The 18,973-nt window shown below is 35.6% G+C and overlaps 1 protein-coding gene across 3 annotated transcripts in view; it reads right to left on the reverse strand.

Annotated features, from left to right (window-relative positions):
* Nucleotides 1–18,973, reverse strand: part of LINGO2 (leucine rich repeat and Ig domain containing 2) — a 1,387,358-nt gene that overhangs the window by 1,183,597 nt on the left and 184,788 nt on the right. The gene's annotated exons all lie outside the window — the stretch shown is intronic.

An 18,973-nucleotide genomic window follows, 5' to 3' on the forward strand; every position in this document is an offset into this window, starting at 1 on the left:
AGCGCTTTCTTAGGTGCATGATAGAGAGTTCAATTAGAAATAAAGCAGTTTGGATTCAAACCAGCATCCCTACATGGGATGCCAGTGTCTAAGTAGTGGTGTAACCTGGTATGCCACAACACCAGCCAGCAGAAACTTATTTTATTGATTCTTTTCTTCTCTCTTGGATTCTCTTTTTTCCACCTCTCTAATTACACATCAGTAAAAATTCATTCTTTTTTTCTAGTTATTTGCTCAATATGATTCCAACTGTAGTGAATAACATATGTTACATCTGTTTCTTAACTCCTCCATATCTTTTAAAGATTATAGAAAAATGCAGTACAGCTAAATCCATGTCAATAGGTCCTTCATAAAAACCATTTCTGTAGAGTATTTAACATTTGATGTCAAAGTCACACTAAAATAGACATGAATAACTGAAATTTCTTTTCTCAAACACTTCTTGGAGTAAAGTGTCATTGCATTAGTCAGGACTAGACGGAATTACTGCTCTAGATTATTTTAGATTAGCTACTTAGCACTACTCGAGTTGCAGGCATCACTGCTGTAATCTAATAACAATACTGTAATTTCAACTTATATTTGAATGCCACTCTATGTTCTACAAAACACTTTTACATATATCTCATTTTTTATGTTCCTAACAATGTTCAGTAGTAGTGATTCAGAGAATTTAAAAATTTCCTATGCATTAGGGTCACCTTTATAAAGAAACCATAATTTGACCATAATTTATGCTTTGGAAATGTTGGTGGCATAGGATTAGAACTTAAACATTTATAATTCTTTCTGAAATTAAAAATTAAAAACAAAATTAATTTTTTATAAATTAGGATATAGACACATTTCTTTGAATTGATTAACAGGATCTCTCTATTCCTTTCCTTATGAATTCAAAGGACTCAATTCCTACAAAAAAAAAGTAGAATGATATTTAAGCAAAGAAATCTATGAAATTAAGCAACAATGACTAATGGGAAAATTTTGGAGCTACTGGGAAGATAAAAATCTTGGTGGGAAGAATTATTATTACCGAATGTAATGTATTAATACCATATGTTATATGAGGTACATATAAATAAAAAAGTTATACATAAAAAAATACTGGAGACAAAACTTGCAAATTCAACAATGTATATCACAAAGAAAAAACAGGCCTAAGGAAGTGAAAAACATATGATAGCTGATGGCATATGTTTACCAGCCGTATGTTTTCTCTGGTGTTCCAATTCACAGTTTAATGAGAGATACAAATGGAAAATTCCACTTCCACCTGGGTGCTTAAGAGGAAACACTAAGATGGCTAACATATGTTCAAAATGATTTAGATACTCATATTTTTGAGCATATATATATATATATATATCCCTGGAAAATAAATATAGTATTGAAGAACAGACATTTAGTGTAGCAGTTCAGAGGTTTCTTGGGAAGCCTATAACCCATGACAGGGTGCTTGGGTTTGAGTCCCAGTTCAACTCTCTATTCCAGTTTCTTTCTAATGAACACCTTGGGAGGGAGCCAGTGATTTCTTCACTTGTTGACTCCCTGTCAACCATGTGGAGACCTGGACTGAGTTCCCAGTTCCCAATTTCAGTGTGACCCAGTCCCAGACATCACAAGCATTTGGGGAGTGAACCAGGAGATTATCTCATGTGTGTGTGTGTGTGTGAGTGTGTGTATGTTTCAGTCTCTCTTTCAAATAAATAAAAGAAGAAAAAAATATAGTATGGAATAGAATATGAAGAATAAAGAGAACTACAGAGATAAAAACCAAACACTGCATACTACATAGTACTGCTATATGTAACTTTAAGACATGCTATTTTTTTTAAATCAACTACACATACAGATTGCATTTTACTTAGGAGAAAGAATTCCTATTTTGTCAGTTCACAGTAAGTGTAGCCTTGCCTCAAAAGCATAAAATAGAGGGGTGGGCTTTGTGGCACAGTGATTTAGACTGACACTTGGGATGCCCACTTTCCATATTATAATGCTGGTTGGAGTTCCAGTTTCTCTGTTTCCAATCCAGCTTCATGATAATAGAGAGAGAGAAGCCAACAAATGATGGACAAAGCTCTTTAGCCTCTGCCACCATGTGGGAGACCCGGATAGAATTCAAGGTTCTGGCCTGGCCCAGACAAAGATGTTGTGATGCTGTGGGCATCGGCGGAACACAGCAGTAGATGGACCCAATCTCAATCTCTCTCTCAATCTCAATCTCTCTACCCCTGTCCCTCTATCCAACTCCTATCTTTCTCCCTTCTACCCCACCCCCATCATTACTCTGACTTTCCAATAAATAAATAAATAGTTTTAAGAAAAAAGAAAGAAAAATCTCTAGATTGATTTTATTAGTAGGTGAGCTCTATTCTGAAGTTTCTAGAAGGCTGGATAAGGGAGAAGGCCAAGAAGCCAAGCTGCATGTGGAAACGGTAATCATCACGAGTAGGTGGTGTGTGGTGTTTGGAGCTGGTATTCAATGCAGGAAGGCAGAAAGGTCCCTTGCTCATTAGGAAGACTTTATGGTGAGGTAAGAACAGAACTGGTACTAAAACAAATGATCTATCTTTCAATGAGAAAGAAGGAACAATAAAATAATGGTTTAAAGTTGAGCGCAACATTGGGAATTTAGAGACCTTGTGAGCAGTCAGAAATGAACTACTCTGACCAAAGTGAGTATACAGAGCAAACAATAACACAGTTGCTACCCACAGTACCAGTAGATAAATGTTACAGAAAGGCAAAAGAAAAAAAAGGTCTAATAAAAGTCAAATAAGCATTGAGGATTTGAGGCAGAAAACTGAGAATGAGTAATTTTTTCCTTTATTTTTATTGTATTTGAAATGCAGAGAGATCTTCCATATGCCAAATGCCTGTAACAGCCAGGGCCGAGCCTGGGTAAAGCCAGTATCCTGAACTCCATCCAGACTTTCATGTGGGTGACAGAGATCCAAGCATTTGAGCCATCTTCTGCTTCCTCCCAGGGTGCATATTAGCAGAAGCTGGATCAGAAGTGGGTAATCAGAATTCAAACCAGGAACTCTGATATGCAAAAAGGATGTCCGAGGAAGTAATTCTCAAATTCCCATCCCAAAAATGATCTTTTTTTTTTTTAAAGGACAATTACCCTAGCTACGTATACTAAAGGAGTAGAAATCAAAGTTTCTCATGTTTGCTAAAAAAATGTTTTACATGCAATGTTCAATGACTTCTACTAGAATATACACTGTACAAGAACAGAGAATATTTAGAACAATTTTCAAATTCGCCACAGCACATTTGTCTTTATTCAGATGAAACTTTCAACTGATTATTACAGAAGGGATGGAGGAAGGAGGGTGAAAAAGCAGAGGTTTAAGATTACAATGTAAATGTAAGACAATGAAAGCTTGGTTAACATGTGGTGGTGGAAATATAACGGAAGGAACTAAGCCAAAGATCCACTGTCCTCACATTCACAATAATCTACACAACATGAAAGCTGTATGTACAAGTGCTCTTACAAAAAATGCAGCAGGATAAAAGACATGCCCTAATGAAATTCACTCACATTACTGATGAGGAAACTGATAAGTAGAAATCTATAATTACAGAAATTCAAAAGAAAAATTTAGACAGTTAAGCAATGAAACTATTGGCGTAATGATTTAAGTGCTTCCACGCTTCAGCATGGTCACATGTAAAATACATGCTTGGGGGAAGGGAACATCACATTAACTGTTTCACAGATTAAACTAAATGAACTTGAATTGTAATATTTCTTGATATCTTTGGGTCTTAATATGTAATACATTTCAGAGAAAACTTTTAAATGAATTACCATAATTGAGGGGTCTACAACAAGTTCATATTCAGTGAACATTATGAAAAAAATTGTGCATGACTTCACAATTTGTTTTGCACTAAATAAACTTATCTTTTAATTCAATTTTTCCAAAAATTTTCTGATGTTCCATTCTTGTACAACGTTCCCAGAACTAATTACTTGACTATATGAAGTAGAAAACACAACTACATAAATGTTAAATCAAACTTGCTTATGGCAGAAAAGATGGAGCAATAAAGGAAATGTGTATGCATATATATATACATATATATATTGCGCCTCTTGGAATATTGCCCCAAATTGTTACATGATTGGAAATCCTGCGTGAACATTTGATTTTCTTTCACATTTTTCTCTCACTACAGTTTCTGAAAATCCACTATCTTTCTCCTACGGAAATACCTTGAATATGTTTTCAATTTTATAAAGAAAGAAACCAAGGTATAAAATGATCATGTGATATGCTCAGTGATATAATTAAATTGTTTAGTCCATGGTAAAGCATTCCCACTCTTTGTCTGCTGAGGGATTCCCAGCTAGGCTTCCTTTCATACTCAAGTATTTCTTCTGTGACTCTTGTTCTGTACCTTTCATCTCTAAACTCCTTGAAGGCTAGATGATTGTCTTACCTGTCTGAATTTTTGATTCCTGCTGGTCATGTAATGCAGAGGTTAAGAATATGAGATATGAAATTGGATTTTCTATGTTTGAAACCTGCCAAGAGTGACATTAGATAAGTTGCTTAATGTTTATAAACCCAAATTCCATAATCTCTAATTTTAGAATAATAATGTAATCTTCCTAATAGGGATTAAATACACCTTAATAACTGAGGATGGTGTACAGTGAGCATAATTGTGTTAATTATTATTATTAGATGCTCAACAGTGCATCACCAACATCAACCTTTACAATGCGCAAGTAGAAAACTCTGTGGTCTTTATCAGCTATGGCTATATAATTATAGAATCTTCCATTTAATCCCCAGAAACCTCACTACTATTTGACTATTCATGCTTACAATGATTACAAGTTGTTTGACTGGGGAAAATATAGTGATAGATTTTATACAAAGACTTTCAACTTGACATCTGTCAACTCATTTACTCCTGTACATTAAACACCAGGAAAACACAGTGTTTTGAAAGACAAATGCATAAAGCAGGTAGATGCTTCATGCCATCCAATATATTTGTATATATACAAGGAGATGGAATGGGGTGAGAGGCAAGTTCTGAATTCAAGCAAATTTGTGCCTCGGTGATTCTCCAGCACAATGTAATTTTGAAAACATAATATAGTGTGGAATGCATAGCATCTGAATGGATGAAGCAACCCTACTGAAAATAACATAATTTTCTCTGAAAAATTTGCATACAGCCCATGCACATTTCTCAAGCTCTGAACTGTATTTAAGATCTCTAGATTGTTTTATAAAAATGTACCAATTGCTATAATATAGCTTCTTACCAGAGCCAAAATCTAATACTAATGCTAGAACAGGTTTGCATAGTGTTTAAATGTTACTTGGGATGACCGCATTCCATATCAGAATGCCTGGTTTCAGGTCCTGGCTGTGCTCCTGACCCTATCTTCTTGCGAATGAATAGGAGAGGTGGGAGGCAGCAGTGACGGTTCAAAGGTTAGGTCCCTGATACCAACATGAGCAACTCAGATTTAATTCTCAGTTCCCTGCTCCTTGTTTAAACCTGACCTGGCCCCAGCTATTGTACGCATTTGAGAAATGAAGCAGTGGATGGGTGATAATCATTTTCTCTCTTTCTCTCTCTAACATATAAATATTTTTGAAAAAACAGTGAATACTGTTGTTCAAAGTGTATGCATTATACTTCAGGGAAAATATTGGGATTGCTGAGAGTTACATGGAATGATAGCACAAATTCTTCTTATGTATTGAACTGAGTCTTACTATAGGGTTTCCAAGTATAGTCACACATTTTAATTTTTGGCACATCTGTCAAGAAAACTGCCGTTTTTCTAAGGAAAATTATTATGAAAAAAATCTGAATGATATAAGTGACTCTATATTGAAATAGTGAAAATTACATAGTTCATAATTATACAATGAATATTTTCTTAATTTTAAGCTAATTTTAAAGTTAAGGAATAGCTGCAAAAGATAATAGAGTACCAAGATACCCATCATCCAACTTCCCCTAATGTTAATTAAAATCATCCCTGATTTCTATGAATAGCTTAGTTCTGTTCCATGATCCTATCCTGCATCCAATTTGATATTTGTTTTCTTCTACTCAGTTTCCTCCAAACTATGATGTTCTTCAGTCTTACTTTCTCTTTTATAAACTTGATATCCTTGAAGAGCACCTGCTATTTGGAAAGTTTCCCTGAATTTGGAAATTGCTGATGTTTTTCTATTATTACATCCTTCTTACTCCACTACAGCAAGCAATTCTTCATGTCAACATATCTTCTTAATGGGGATACTGACATTGTTGACTTAGTTAAGATACTATCAGGGAAGTCTCACCACACAATATTTTTCCCTATCAAATATATGTATGTGTATGTATTTACATTTAAATTTTACCTGTATAATTTGTTTGAAAGGCAGAGAGACAGAGACAGACAAATAGATCTCCAATCTGCTAACTTATTTCCCAAATGCCCACAATAGTCAGGGCTGGGTCATGAGCCAGGAAGTAAATCCAGGCCTCCCATATGGGTGGCAATGTGCAAGTACTTGAGTTATCTCCTCAGGTTTCCAGAATATGCATTAGCAGGACTTGAATACACATATCTCAATACAGAATGCAGGTATCCCAAGCAGAATCTTCACTCCAGGCCATATGCCCACGCCATTAAATATATTTTAAGAAGATATGTTGATGAGATTAGGCATATGGTCCATTTCTCCTTAATTACTTGCCAACTAAATTTAGCAAAAACTGGTATACCTGTAACAGTTATTACTGAGATGTACATTTTTAAGACAGTTTTGGACACCTGCAATCAGAATGCAGCTTAAAATTCATGAGCCCTCACTGTTACTATCAGGAAATTACTAACTGTGATACAGTTACCAGTGTTTGTTATGTTTAATCACTTTTGTGTCTTATTTCTCCTTGTATGAACAGACAAGGGCTATCCTAGCACCTTTAAAATAACAAAACATGTATTAGTAAATCATGTTTGTCACAAAAAATAATCTCCCACTGATATTCTTATAGAATCAAGAAAGTGCCAACAACAAAAGCTGCAGAATGGACGTCAACAGCCGCAAAGAAAACCAAGCAAACCAAATACAGGTACTTCTTCGCAGTATGGTTCACCCGAATAAGTTGGATAGCATACAAGTTAATAAAGTATTATTGTTTTTGTTTTTTTAAATCTACGTCTATAACACTGAGTCAAATGTAATTAAATAGCCAAACTCAAACATTCATGAATGCAAAAATGATAAGCTGATAAATTAACCTATCTCTTCCAGTAAGTATGACACTCTATGATAAACTATTATGTTTTTTTGATAGTGTTTTCTTTTTTCAAAATCTTTGTGGCACATGAAATAATTAGATATCTTTTACCCATGGAGCTTGGTTTCAATTATGTAGGGAAATATAGAATTGCATGTGATTCAAATTTTTGGTGGACATTAGGATCTCATATGGCAAAGAGCTCAGATGTGGTATGAGATTTTTTTCCTGAATAACTATCTTGTTCAAAGGTTCTAACACAGATTAGTAGTCAAATCTATGTTTCATGTTTAGTCTACTACTGAAAAAACAGTAAGAGGGAAACTTGAATATAGTGGGGTACAAACCTTCATACTCTAAAATATTTCCAGAAGAAAACACATCTGGTCTATAAATATGCTTCACAGAATAAGGAGATTGATAGAGCAGGCATATCCAGTGGTTCAGTAATATTTACCAGTATACATTTCTGAACTGAATACAAAGGAAAGTGAAGTGACTGTTTCAAAAGGTTATTGGCCAGGGCCAGCACGGTGGCTCACTTAGCTAATCCTCTGCCTGCAGCGCCGGTATCCCATATGGGCGCCGGGTTCTAGTCCCTGTTGCTCCTCTTCCAATTCAGCTCTCTGCTGTGGCCCAGGAGTGGAGTGGAGGATGGCCCAAGTGCTTGGGCCCCTACAATCACATGGGAGACCAGGAAGAAGCACCTGGCTCCTGGCTTCAGATCGGCGCAGGGCCAGCTGTGGCGGCAATTTGGGGAGTGAACCAAAGGAAGGAAGGCCTTTCTCTCTGTCTCTCTCTTTCACTCTCTATAACTCTACCTGTCAAATAAGTAAAAAAAAAAAAAGTCATTGGCCAAAGCCAAAACAACAGCTGTTAGTCTGACTCTCTTTCTGTAAAGCAATGCTGGGATACAGATCCCTTCTCCGTAAAATGAGGCAATTGTATACATCATTTTTTTCAGCAACTACTTTTTAAGTGCAATAGAACAGAATAAAAACATCAGTGTGCAACTCATATACTACAGATAACTTCTCATGAAACTTTTGAATGTATGATGACATATGTCTGTGCATGGTATCTCAGGTTAACACAATTTCTTACTGGAGATTACTTTCAATAAAGTTTGAAAGTGATCTACTGGAGTAGATAATCTCTAACAACTGCACTAGCATTGGATTCTTGTTGAATATCTGGTAAAAATAGATGTCAAAACCTCTAGAACATGTTGCCATTAATCACCTGTGACTCTTAAAACGTAAGTCAATTTTAATTACATAAAATTAAATACTAAGGTCTTTACTTACATCAGTCAGTGTTCACATGCTTTATAAACACACATGGATAGTGGCTACTACATGGGAGACTGCATATGTGGAACATTTTCATCATTTCAAAAGCTTCTGTTAGGAAGCCTTTCTCTAGAATCATGTCATGCATTTACCAGTGTGTGAAGCTAAGCCTAATTACCGCAATTATGGGACTAGTAGAATGGACTTGATTAGAATCATGTCATATTAATGAAGACAAAACTCTAATCTTAGTTCATAATTCACACTTTAATACTTTATTCACATATCACTCATCTATTTCAGGGTATTTCCCGAGACTTGACATTAAATTGGAACAGCTACTTCTCCTTCCATGGATTCTTACCCTGATTTTATTTAAAATTACAGTATCGTGTGGGTGAACAATTTGTGTCAATATTTTATCCTGTCATCATGTATTTCCCCCCAAGTTCATGTCAGGTCAAGCTACAAGGGACCTTTTCCCTGCTGGAGCTCTGAGTGTTATTGTTATCATTATTCCAACCTGGTGTTTGAGGAACAGAAAAATATGGGGAAAAACGTGTCTGGTTTTGGTTGTTATTCAGATGTGTGACTTCTCCTTGTATATAAAACAGCTTTACTATAATGACATTATTTTTTATGACTGCCACTTGACACATAGTTAGGGTTTAAATAATATGATAACTGTCATTCTTATTACATCAATACTCTATAGAAGATTCACTGAGATTTGAGTGAAGATATATGGGTTTAATTCCAAGGCTTGGTGCTAACTTGTTTGTAACTCAGACCAGGTTTCCAAATCCATCCTGATTGTTTCTTCACATAAAAATGAAAATAAATCTACTCACACTACCTTCTTTCTTTCAGTGGCACTGGGAAAAGTGCCATTATTAAGAAATACTGATTGAAGTGTTAGAAAAGAGAAATGTTAGTACTTTAACATTGTGGTTTCCTGAGCTCATTACATACGCCATTTGTATGTTCACCATTCTGTACTGTGTTAGAGATACAATCATTCTGTATGTATTAAACAAATAGATGCACTGATGAATAGATAAATCAATGCATATATTGACCAAATTATTAAACTCTGAAGTCTTCTTAATATACATAACATACATACACTCATGTACACAAGTCACACAAATGTCATTCATTTAAATTCTACCTTATTCCAAAGAAACATTACACCTATAGTCCCTTTATATTATATGCCATAAATATTGTACACAGCAGACTCCACTTTTGGAGACACAAGACTAAAAGGTAAACAAAACTTCAATGTCTTCAAAACAAACATATATACCAGTGTCAGAGATGGCATAAAAACCACACCCTGAAGGGCACAACCAATAACTCTCTAGACCATAAAAAAACCAACCTTCCCATCCCAGTTGTGCCACATCCAGTGCATGACATCCTGTGGGACATCTTAGAACTCTAGTGACCCACATCAGCACACAAAGGTGGTGCCCAACTCATCACCAACTATCTTGCAAGACAATCATAGATGTGCAGACCTCTCCAAGGCTGACCCTCTCCCCTTTTCAAAAACCTCAGACTGGATTGTTAACCTTATTTTGTCTTTATTATTGTGCGATATATATATATATATATATATATATATACATACATATATATATATATTAAGTGATTTGAGATACACATATTTGGTATGCACTGATGATTTCAATGATTACATGTGTCTTACCAATTTGACCTAAGGACTACCAACAGGGAGTATCTGCGATCATTGCATATTCAGTAGTCTGAGTAGTTTCTAGGTAAATTAACGCATGGTTTATTAATAAAGCCTGACATTGCATAAAGACACAACTCTGGTAGATTAATTGTTCTTACAAATGGAATCTGCTCTAAAAGCAGGAAGACACAATATAACATTTGAAGTTTAATATTTGAATGACCTGGGATAGATCAGGTTTTGGCACTAACATATTGTGTGACCTTGGACAGGAGACAACCCAATTGTAAGCATTTGAGGTTAGAAGCCACAATTTAAAGATAAAATTATAAATTAATCTCTGCCATATCTGTTGCTGCTATTGTTCCTTTTTTGGATAAGGGCCTTCCTCACTCTATCAAAAATAAAAAAGTAAAAAGCTATGTTGACTTTGAGTTTTACCACTTCCTTGATCAATATTTTGCTCTAAACAGAATAGCATTTATCAGTACTATTTTAAGATATCCATTTGATCATCAATCATTAAAACAGAGCATTACTAAGCCAAAAAAGTTCAGAAGAAATACCATTCTCTTATAAATACCTGATCTCTGCTTATAGCAACCCTTGGTATGCCCTTCACCTTTCACATCTGTGCTTTCTACACTATAGACTTACTGACAATGATATAATGTACATCCCTCTGATCTTGTTCTAAAATATCAAAAATATTAATGTGGACTTCCTTTTATTTGTTCCATCTCAGAAAGCTGAACAAGAGTCAAAATGAAATAACACATGTGGCTGCAATCCTAGGCCTCAATAAATATAAAATATTACTTTTTTCACTTTTAAGTAAAGAAATCAAACATTCGAGTTCATGGCATTATTAAAGCCCTTTTTAGATGACTACATAAACAAAATCATGAAATAGAATTACATATAAAGAAAAAATACAGGAAAGGAGTAATATGATAGAATCTTCTAAAAACTGCTATACCATTACATGTGAGAACTGGCAAGGTCTTCAGAGTCCCCATAATCAAAACCTCAGGTTTTATGATGAGGAAATAAATGCTGGCCCAGGAGATGAAGGTCACATAGATTGTGGCCATTTATCTTATTTAAGATGGAAGTGGTGGGACAGGTAGCCTTGACTCAGATCTTGACATATCACTATCTTTTCTTTTAGGTTAACAATATTCTTCCTGGCTTGAAAATTCTAGAGGAAATATTATTGTATGAAGATAAAAACTCTTTTCCTCCAATAAGATTTGGAGGTTGAATAATGTTTTATTGCCTTTAGTAGAATATAAGCTGACATCCTGACAAGTGGAGTTGGAGGGTCAGAAGGGAAAAGTTCAAGGTAAAGAAGTCAGTAGCATGCACAAAATGTTGAAATCAAAACCAAGTAAGGTATACTGAAGGAGAGAACAAAATGCAATAGAGTGGGTATATAGATGGGAAAACAGGCAAGAAGGGGAAGGATCATAAATGATGCTAGATAGAAAGATGAGGACAAAAGCAGGCCAGGTCTTGTAAGCTGTACTAAGCCATTTTCTAAGATTCTTTGGCACATTAGTCCCAATTTGGCCCTAAAGGAAAAGCTAATAGAGAGACAGGGAATCTGTCATGGAAGTGGGGATGTACAAAAAGGAAAAGCTTATTGGAATCTCTGAGAAACCTCTAGAGAGGTGAGACAAAGGAAGCATGAAAGCTTTTGCTGAGAAAATTAGGGAAGCTAATTAGAAAGAAGAGGGAGGAGGACACACAGCATCATAGAACGGCAAGTTACGTTTTACTTCTTTTAGAAGGTTGAGCAATAGTCATTTTAGGTGTTCCAAATGTAATTACTCTAGACTATGAAAGTGGAAAGATTCAGTGATCAACTGAAAACTGTAAATATTAGTTTATAAATACTGACACTAAGAAGTGAAAAACAGATATTAACTTGTTCAAGGCACTCACACATTTAATATTTTATGTTAAGATCAGAGTTAAACATATGACTTTAAAAAGAGGATAAAAAAGTGACTGTGGGAATTTATCCAAATGAAATTAAATCAGCATATGAAATATGAGTTATTTGTACCCCCATGTTTACTGCAGCTCAGTTAACAATAGCTAAGATAGAGAATCAACCCAGATGTCCATCAACTGATGACTGTATAAAGAAATGGTGGTATAAAGAAGAATGAAATCCTGTCTACTGCAACAAAATGGATGCAGCTGGAAACTATTATACTTGGTAAAATAAGCCAGTCCCCAAAAGACAAATACTATGTTTTCCCTGATCTGTCATAACATAATAGAGCACCAAACAATGTAATGTATATGACTGAAATTATCATTTTGAGATACCATGACTGTTCACAGTCCTTGTCTCCACTGTTGAGGAACAGTGTTTTTTTTCTTATTATTATTTGTTGAATTCTTAGTGTAGGGTTAACCTTGTGAGTATAAAATAGACTGAGTGTAAATTAAAGGAAGGGGGCCAGCGCTGCAGTGCAGCAGGTTAACGCCCTGGCCTGAAGCACTAGCAACCCACATAGGCACCAGTTCTAGTCCTGGCTGCTCCTCTTCTGATCCAGCTCTCTGCTATGGCCCGGGAAAACAGAGGAAGATGGGCCAATCCTTGGGCCCATGCACCCACGTGGGAGATCCAGAGGAAACTCCTGGCTCCTGGCTTCAGAATGGTGCAGCTACAGCCATTGTGGCCATATGAGGAGTGAACCTTCGGATGGAAGACCTTTCTCTCTGTCTCTACCTCTCTCTGTAACTCTTTCAAATAAATAAAATAAATCTTTAAAAAAAATTAAAGGAAAGAATGGGAAAGGAAGGAGGAGGGAGGGTGGGAATGTGAGTGGGAGGAAGTGTGGGGTAGAAAGTTTTACTATCTCAGAAATCTGTATATATAAATTACATGAATTTTTTTCACCTTTTAAAAATTTAAAAACCAAAAAATGAAAGAAATGAATGGATTTTCAAGATTTTTTGGCAAAAATTCCTAAGATATTTGGTATACTTACATATTTCATGAGAAGTTAACACTATCCTAGAAGTATTAAACTAGCTTTAAAAATCTTAACTCAGAGAAACCAATAGAAAATAATAGTGCACCATTATAGTAATATGGACCTGGACCACCAGAGAGGAATTAGTGTTTGACTTCAGATGAAAGAAAAAGAAGAAGAAAGAGAAAGAGAAGGAGAGAGAGAAAGAGAAAGAGAAAGAGAAAGAGAAAGAGGAAGAGGAAGAGGAAGAGGAAGAGAAAGAGGAAGAGGAAGAGAAAAAGAAAAAAGAAAGAGAGAGAAAAAGAAAAAGAAAAAAGAAGATGGGAGGGGATGGGAGGGGGCAAGAAAGCAAGAAATGGATCAGAAACTACAAGATGGAATACTGTAATACTAGCCAGAAATACATACTGCATGCATTGGCAGATCTCACACTCAATATGGAAGAGTATATTGAGAGAAATATTCCTAGAGTATGGAGTTACACTCAGTCTATATATCAAAAAATGCTTTTAATTAAAATAAAATTAGTTTAACTTATTAAAAGTCACTATAGTAAATTCCAGATTTTTGATAGGATGTTTTTATGTTTCTAAAGGTCAATTTGATAACCACCAAAAAATATTTTATCTTGCTTCCTTCATGTTTGAATGCTAAACATTAAAAAAGCTAATTTAAGAAGGACAAAACTACAAATTATTTTTGTAACAATTAAGAGTTGAAATGAATTATTAAGGTCTTTATTAGAGTTAATAAAATGTATGTGTTAAGAAGAAAGTGACTATTTTATTTATCAGGAATTTATCTCCCTCATTTATATCAAAAGCAAAATAAACTGTTTTATTTTTCATAAAATCCCTTCCCTTCCAGTGCCTTTCTTTCTGTACCTTCTCTCTGTTTCTATCATTTCCTCTGTTCCAGGATAAGTAATCACTATCCTTGGGGCCAGTGCTGTGGTATAGCTGGAAAAGCCGCTGTCTGCAGTGCCAGCATCCCATACAGGCGCTGGTTCGAGTCCCAGCTGCTCCACTTCCAATCCAGCTCTCTGCTATGTCCTGGGAAAGCAGTAAAAGGTGGTACAAGTCCTTGGGCCCCTACACACATGTGGGAGACCCAGAAGCAGCTAGTGGCTCCTGGCTTTGGATCAGCACAGCTCCAGCTGTTGTGGCCAAATGGAGAGTGAACCCATGGATGGAAGACTTTCTTTCTTTCTCTCTCTCTCTCTCTCTCTCTCTCTCTCTCTCTCTCTCTCCCCCCTTCTCCTCTCTCTGTGTAACTCTGACTTTCAAATAAATAAATATTTTTAAAAAATCACTATCCTTAAAATTTTGGTTCATTATCTACTCATAGCAGTTTCCTTGGAGTTATTTCTTTAACACACTAAGCACTAGTTCTTAATGATCAGGCACTCTGGATCAATGGCTTTACTCAGAGTTGATTGAATGTTTTTTGGTGCAAAACATTTGGGAATTTTATTTATTTGGAATTTTAAATAAGTTATAAATAGTTTATATAAATTTGCATTATTTATTGTTACATGATAATTGCATTTTAATAGGAAATTTAATTGCATTAATCTGTAAACAGATTGTTGTTTTCTGAAACAAAGGATATGACTTATCAGTAAATCTTCAGGTCTACTGTGGTCTGTTAAAAATTCACTGATTCAAGCCACAGTTTTCATAATACAAAATATTGTATATGAGGGTGCTTCAAAATCTGTGGGAAAGAGAATTAAAAATTTATTTTGGTGCAAAAATTTGTGAAATCCTCGAACTTTTTGGCCCATTCATATGTATGGATTTCAAATTACTCTTTACCTAAATAAACTTATCTCTTAATCCTATTTTCCACAAACTTGTTTAAGTACTCTCATGTATACATATACACATATACATTAAAAAGTGTGTATAAATATATGCATGTGTATATATATTCACACACAGATTAGAACTATAAATTTAGTGTTGTAAGATTTCATAGCTGCAAGTTAATTTACAAAAACTAATCAATATGGTTTTCAGATTCTTGTGTCTTCGTTGGCTCTCATTAACCTTGTGGAATGATGTAATACACTCAAGAAGATATTGTGAGTGAGAGTTTTTAAATTGTTCATGGTTGCTGCACATATTGAATTCTGTAATTGGGGGTGGTTCATTAGAAAGCCTTAAGATATTATGGAACTATAAATAAACCAGCAGCAAATATATACTCACCAGTTTCAGAGTAACTCTCTCACCATGCCTTTGCAATGTTCATAGTTATCCAACTATTCCTATGATTGTCTTGAATACTATCCTTGTAGCAGTGTTTCCTTACACTGAAGGAAATGTTTACTTACAATTAAGTCTGCATGTTTGCTCCCAAATGTCATCAATTTGTGTTTCTCACTTATCCCCTGTAGCACACTTGACTTTCTGCCATATAACCAACAGAATTTGTTGATGTGGCATATCCAAGAGGGGTTTCTAAAAGTTCAGGGAAAATGTGAATTATCTTTTAATTCCATTTTCCCACAAATTTTTGGAGTCCCATAATCCACTCAGTTAAAGAAAAAAAAAGTATACACTGATCAAAATACAGCAAAACTTTATAAATCGTCCATGGAGCACTGGTTAAGGACAACTGCTGAAGAAAATTAAATGAAGCTCACAACCATAAGCACATGAAGATAGATATAGCCTGTATTTGGTCTAATGGCAGATAACATCATTTTCATGTATATCCTTATTTACAATTTGAAATCCCTTTATCTTTAAAAATATACACAAAAAACAGAGTAAATGGACTATTTCTGTTTTTAAAGAAGATGAAACTGAAAGTGTTAAAGTTCCTTAATTCAGTAAATGCTCAATTTTGAGTAGAAGTACCATCTACTAATTGGAGCATCCAAGAATTTTATGACAAGGCCAGGAAACTTCTTGTTACTGCTCCTCAGACTTTAACCTGGGTACATGTTAGATACATGATAGTCATGTTAGTGACCATTAAGTAATCATTAGTTAGTGCTAACTGTATTATATGCTACTTTTGCAGCTTGTTCTAAATAGGCAGGTCAGCAGCTGTACCACTGGCTATACATTCATATTGTTTCATTAAGCAAGGTTCTCCAAGCTTAAAACTTAAGTGATAAGCCTATGAGATAAATCTGGCACCAGCCTGTGAACCAGCATTGTAGCACACATGTGAAGTTCACTGTTCCTGAGGATATATTACCTAGAAATTCCTACATTTGAATATAGATTTAATTGGGTTTCAGCTTGTCTTGAATCACTAGTGAATAGAAAAGTAAATATAGTCTTTGCAAATATGCATAAGTCTGCTCAGCATAAAAGTGTAATGTTCATGGGAGAAAAAACAAAAATCCATGGGGTGTTTATTGTATTGTTCCCTTGTACTAATCAGGGTGTTCTCATTTCAAAGATGAGTCACTTGTGTAAAGTACAAGGCTATCAGTAATACAATGCTTTCCCCACATAAGTGAGGCAGCACTCACAAAACTATTTCTCCCTTTATTGAGAAGTATCTTGCCAAGTTGGATGCAAGCATTCAATGTTGTTCTACTTTATATTCTCTCTTTGTACTTATTCTATTTCCTCCTCATTCTAGCTTGCCCTGACCTTTGACTACTTCATGGATTTTCAGGCTCACTCTCAAAGAATGACTCAGTCAAGATCCAGGCCTGGACAGCTATGAACTGGCAGTATTTTACAGAAGTACACACCTGTAGTGCAAGGTGGGGACTAGTGGGCAAGTGGAGTTATTGAAAAATCAAAGGACAAAAATGAGTAGACAGGTACTGATTGAAATGTAGGGGTTGGTACTGTCAGGTAGTGGGTAAAACCTCTGCCTGGAGGGCCAGCATCCCATGTGGGCACCAGTTCAAGTCTAGGCTGCTCTGCTTTTCATCCAGGTTCCTACTAATGGCATGGGAAAGCAGTGAAGGATGGCACATGTCCTTGGGCCCCTGAATCCATGTGACAAAACCGAAGAAAGCTCTTGGCTTCAGCCTAGCTCAGCCTTGGCTGTTGTAGCCATTTAGGGAGTAAATCAGTGATAGAAGATAACTTTCTCTCTCTCCCTGCGTACCACTGCCTTTCAAATGAATAAATAAATAAATCTTTTAAAAAAATGTGTACTATAAGTATTTTACATTTTCCAAATAATAGCATTTCAACTAATATCTAGGCTACTTTTTTATCAACTAATATCTAGGCTACTTTGAAAAAAATCACTATTTTTATCCCTCATTTAAACTCCAAAACAGAAAAAAGCTGCAGTTTCATTTTAATGTTTTAATTTGGAAGTGTATTTTTAAAAGATCATTTCTGAAATTCTTATCCTGGTAAATGCTACTTTTAAAAAGCACATTATTGGCTATCTAATTATGGTCATAGCTTCAACAGAATGTGATCCTCTTTCTTCAGTTCCCACCAAAGCTGTTATATAATTTTCTTGGCCATTTATTATATTATTATGCAATTGCATTTCAGAGGCTGCTGAATTTTAGTCTTCACTAAAGAGCTTTCTGAATAGATAAAATTACCACAGGATTTTGCAGTATAAAGGTGAAGTATAAATTTGGAATTTTTATTTTATATATATATATATATGATTCACTAAATTATCAGATGAAATTATCCTGTAAATATGAATACATAATACCAACAGCTAATTAAGAGAAATTTTATAGGTTTGCAATAGTAATCCACTACATAAAGCTGGGTACATTGCAGAGCATACACTTATAATAGCATGCCATTTTACATATATTTATGTATATGTATACATACAGACACACATATAAATATATATGTATCTACTGGATCACTGGCTATCTACTCCAAATGTTCATATTAGAATTTAGGTGCTTTTCAGGGTCTTATGTTTGGGAAATCCTCTAGATATCTCTTTTACAAAACAAAACAGGTGCCAGCATTGTGGCATAGCAGGTAAAGCTGTCACCTGCAGTACCAGCATCCCATAAGGGTGCTCCACTCTGATCCAGCGCTCTGCTATGGCCTGGGAAAGCAGTAGAAGATGGCACAAAGGCTTGGGCCCCTGAACCCACGTGGGAGACCGGAAGAAGCTCCTGGCTGCTAGTTTCCAGTCCGCACAGCTCTGGCTGTTGCAGCCAATTAGGGAGTGAACCAGCGAATGAAAGACTTCCCTCTCTCTCTCTTTCTGCCTCTCTTCTCTCTGTGTAACTCTGACTTTCGAGTAAATAAATAAATATTTTTTAAAAAAGTAATTCTCACATATTTTCCAAAGCTGACTTACAGGGCATGGAGAAGCTTGTTTCTAAAAATAAAATTGTAAATCCTTTCAATCACTGTGTAATTCAACATCATAAATTTACAGGGACTGGGCATTTGTGATTGGAAGCCTTGTGTGCTGGGACTGTGAAAATACTGCAGCTGCCTAGAAGGGAAAAGGGTGTGGCTGGGTCCCTGGGGCAGTCACTGTGGGCAGCTTCACATGCACAGGGTTCCCTGATTCACTGGTGAGTATCACTGCTGCGGGATCTGTGCTCACAATAAGGACTGCATGGATCCTTGGTGTGGACCTGGTGGCAGCACAAATGAATACTGCACCCACTGGGGCTAGGGCCTAGGCATTGAAGGAGAGTATTTGAGCATAAGACTATGGCAACACAGCTGAACACCTCTCCTTTGCTAAAAAAGAAAAAAAAAAAA

The sequence above is a fragment of the Oryctolagus cuniculus genome, chromosome 1, assembly GCF_051225735.1.
Source record: "Oryctolagus cuniculus isolate XC-2025 breed Fujian yellow rabbit chromosome 1, ASM5122573v1, whole genome shotgun sequence".
Taxonomy (NCBI): domain Eukaryota; kingdom Metazoa; phylum Chordata; class Mammalia; order Lagomorpha; family Leporidae; genus Oryctolagus; species Oryctolagus cuniculus.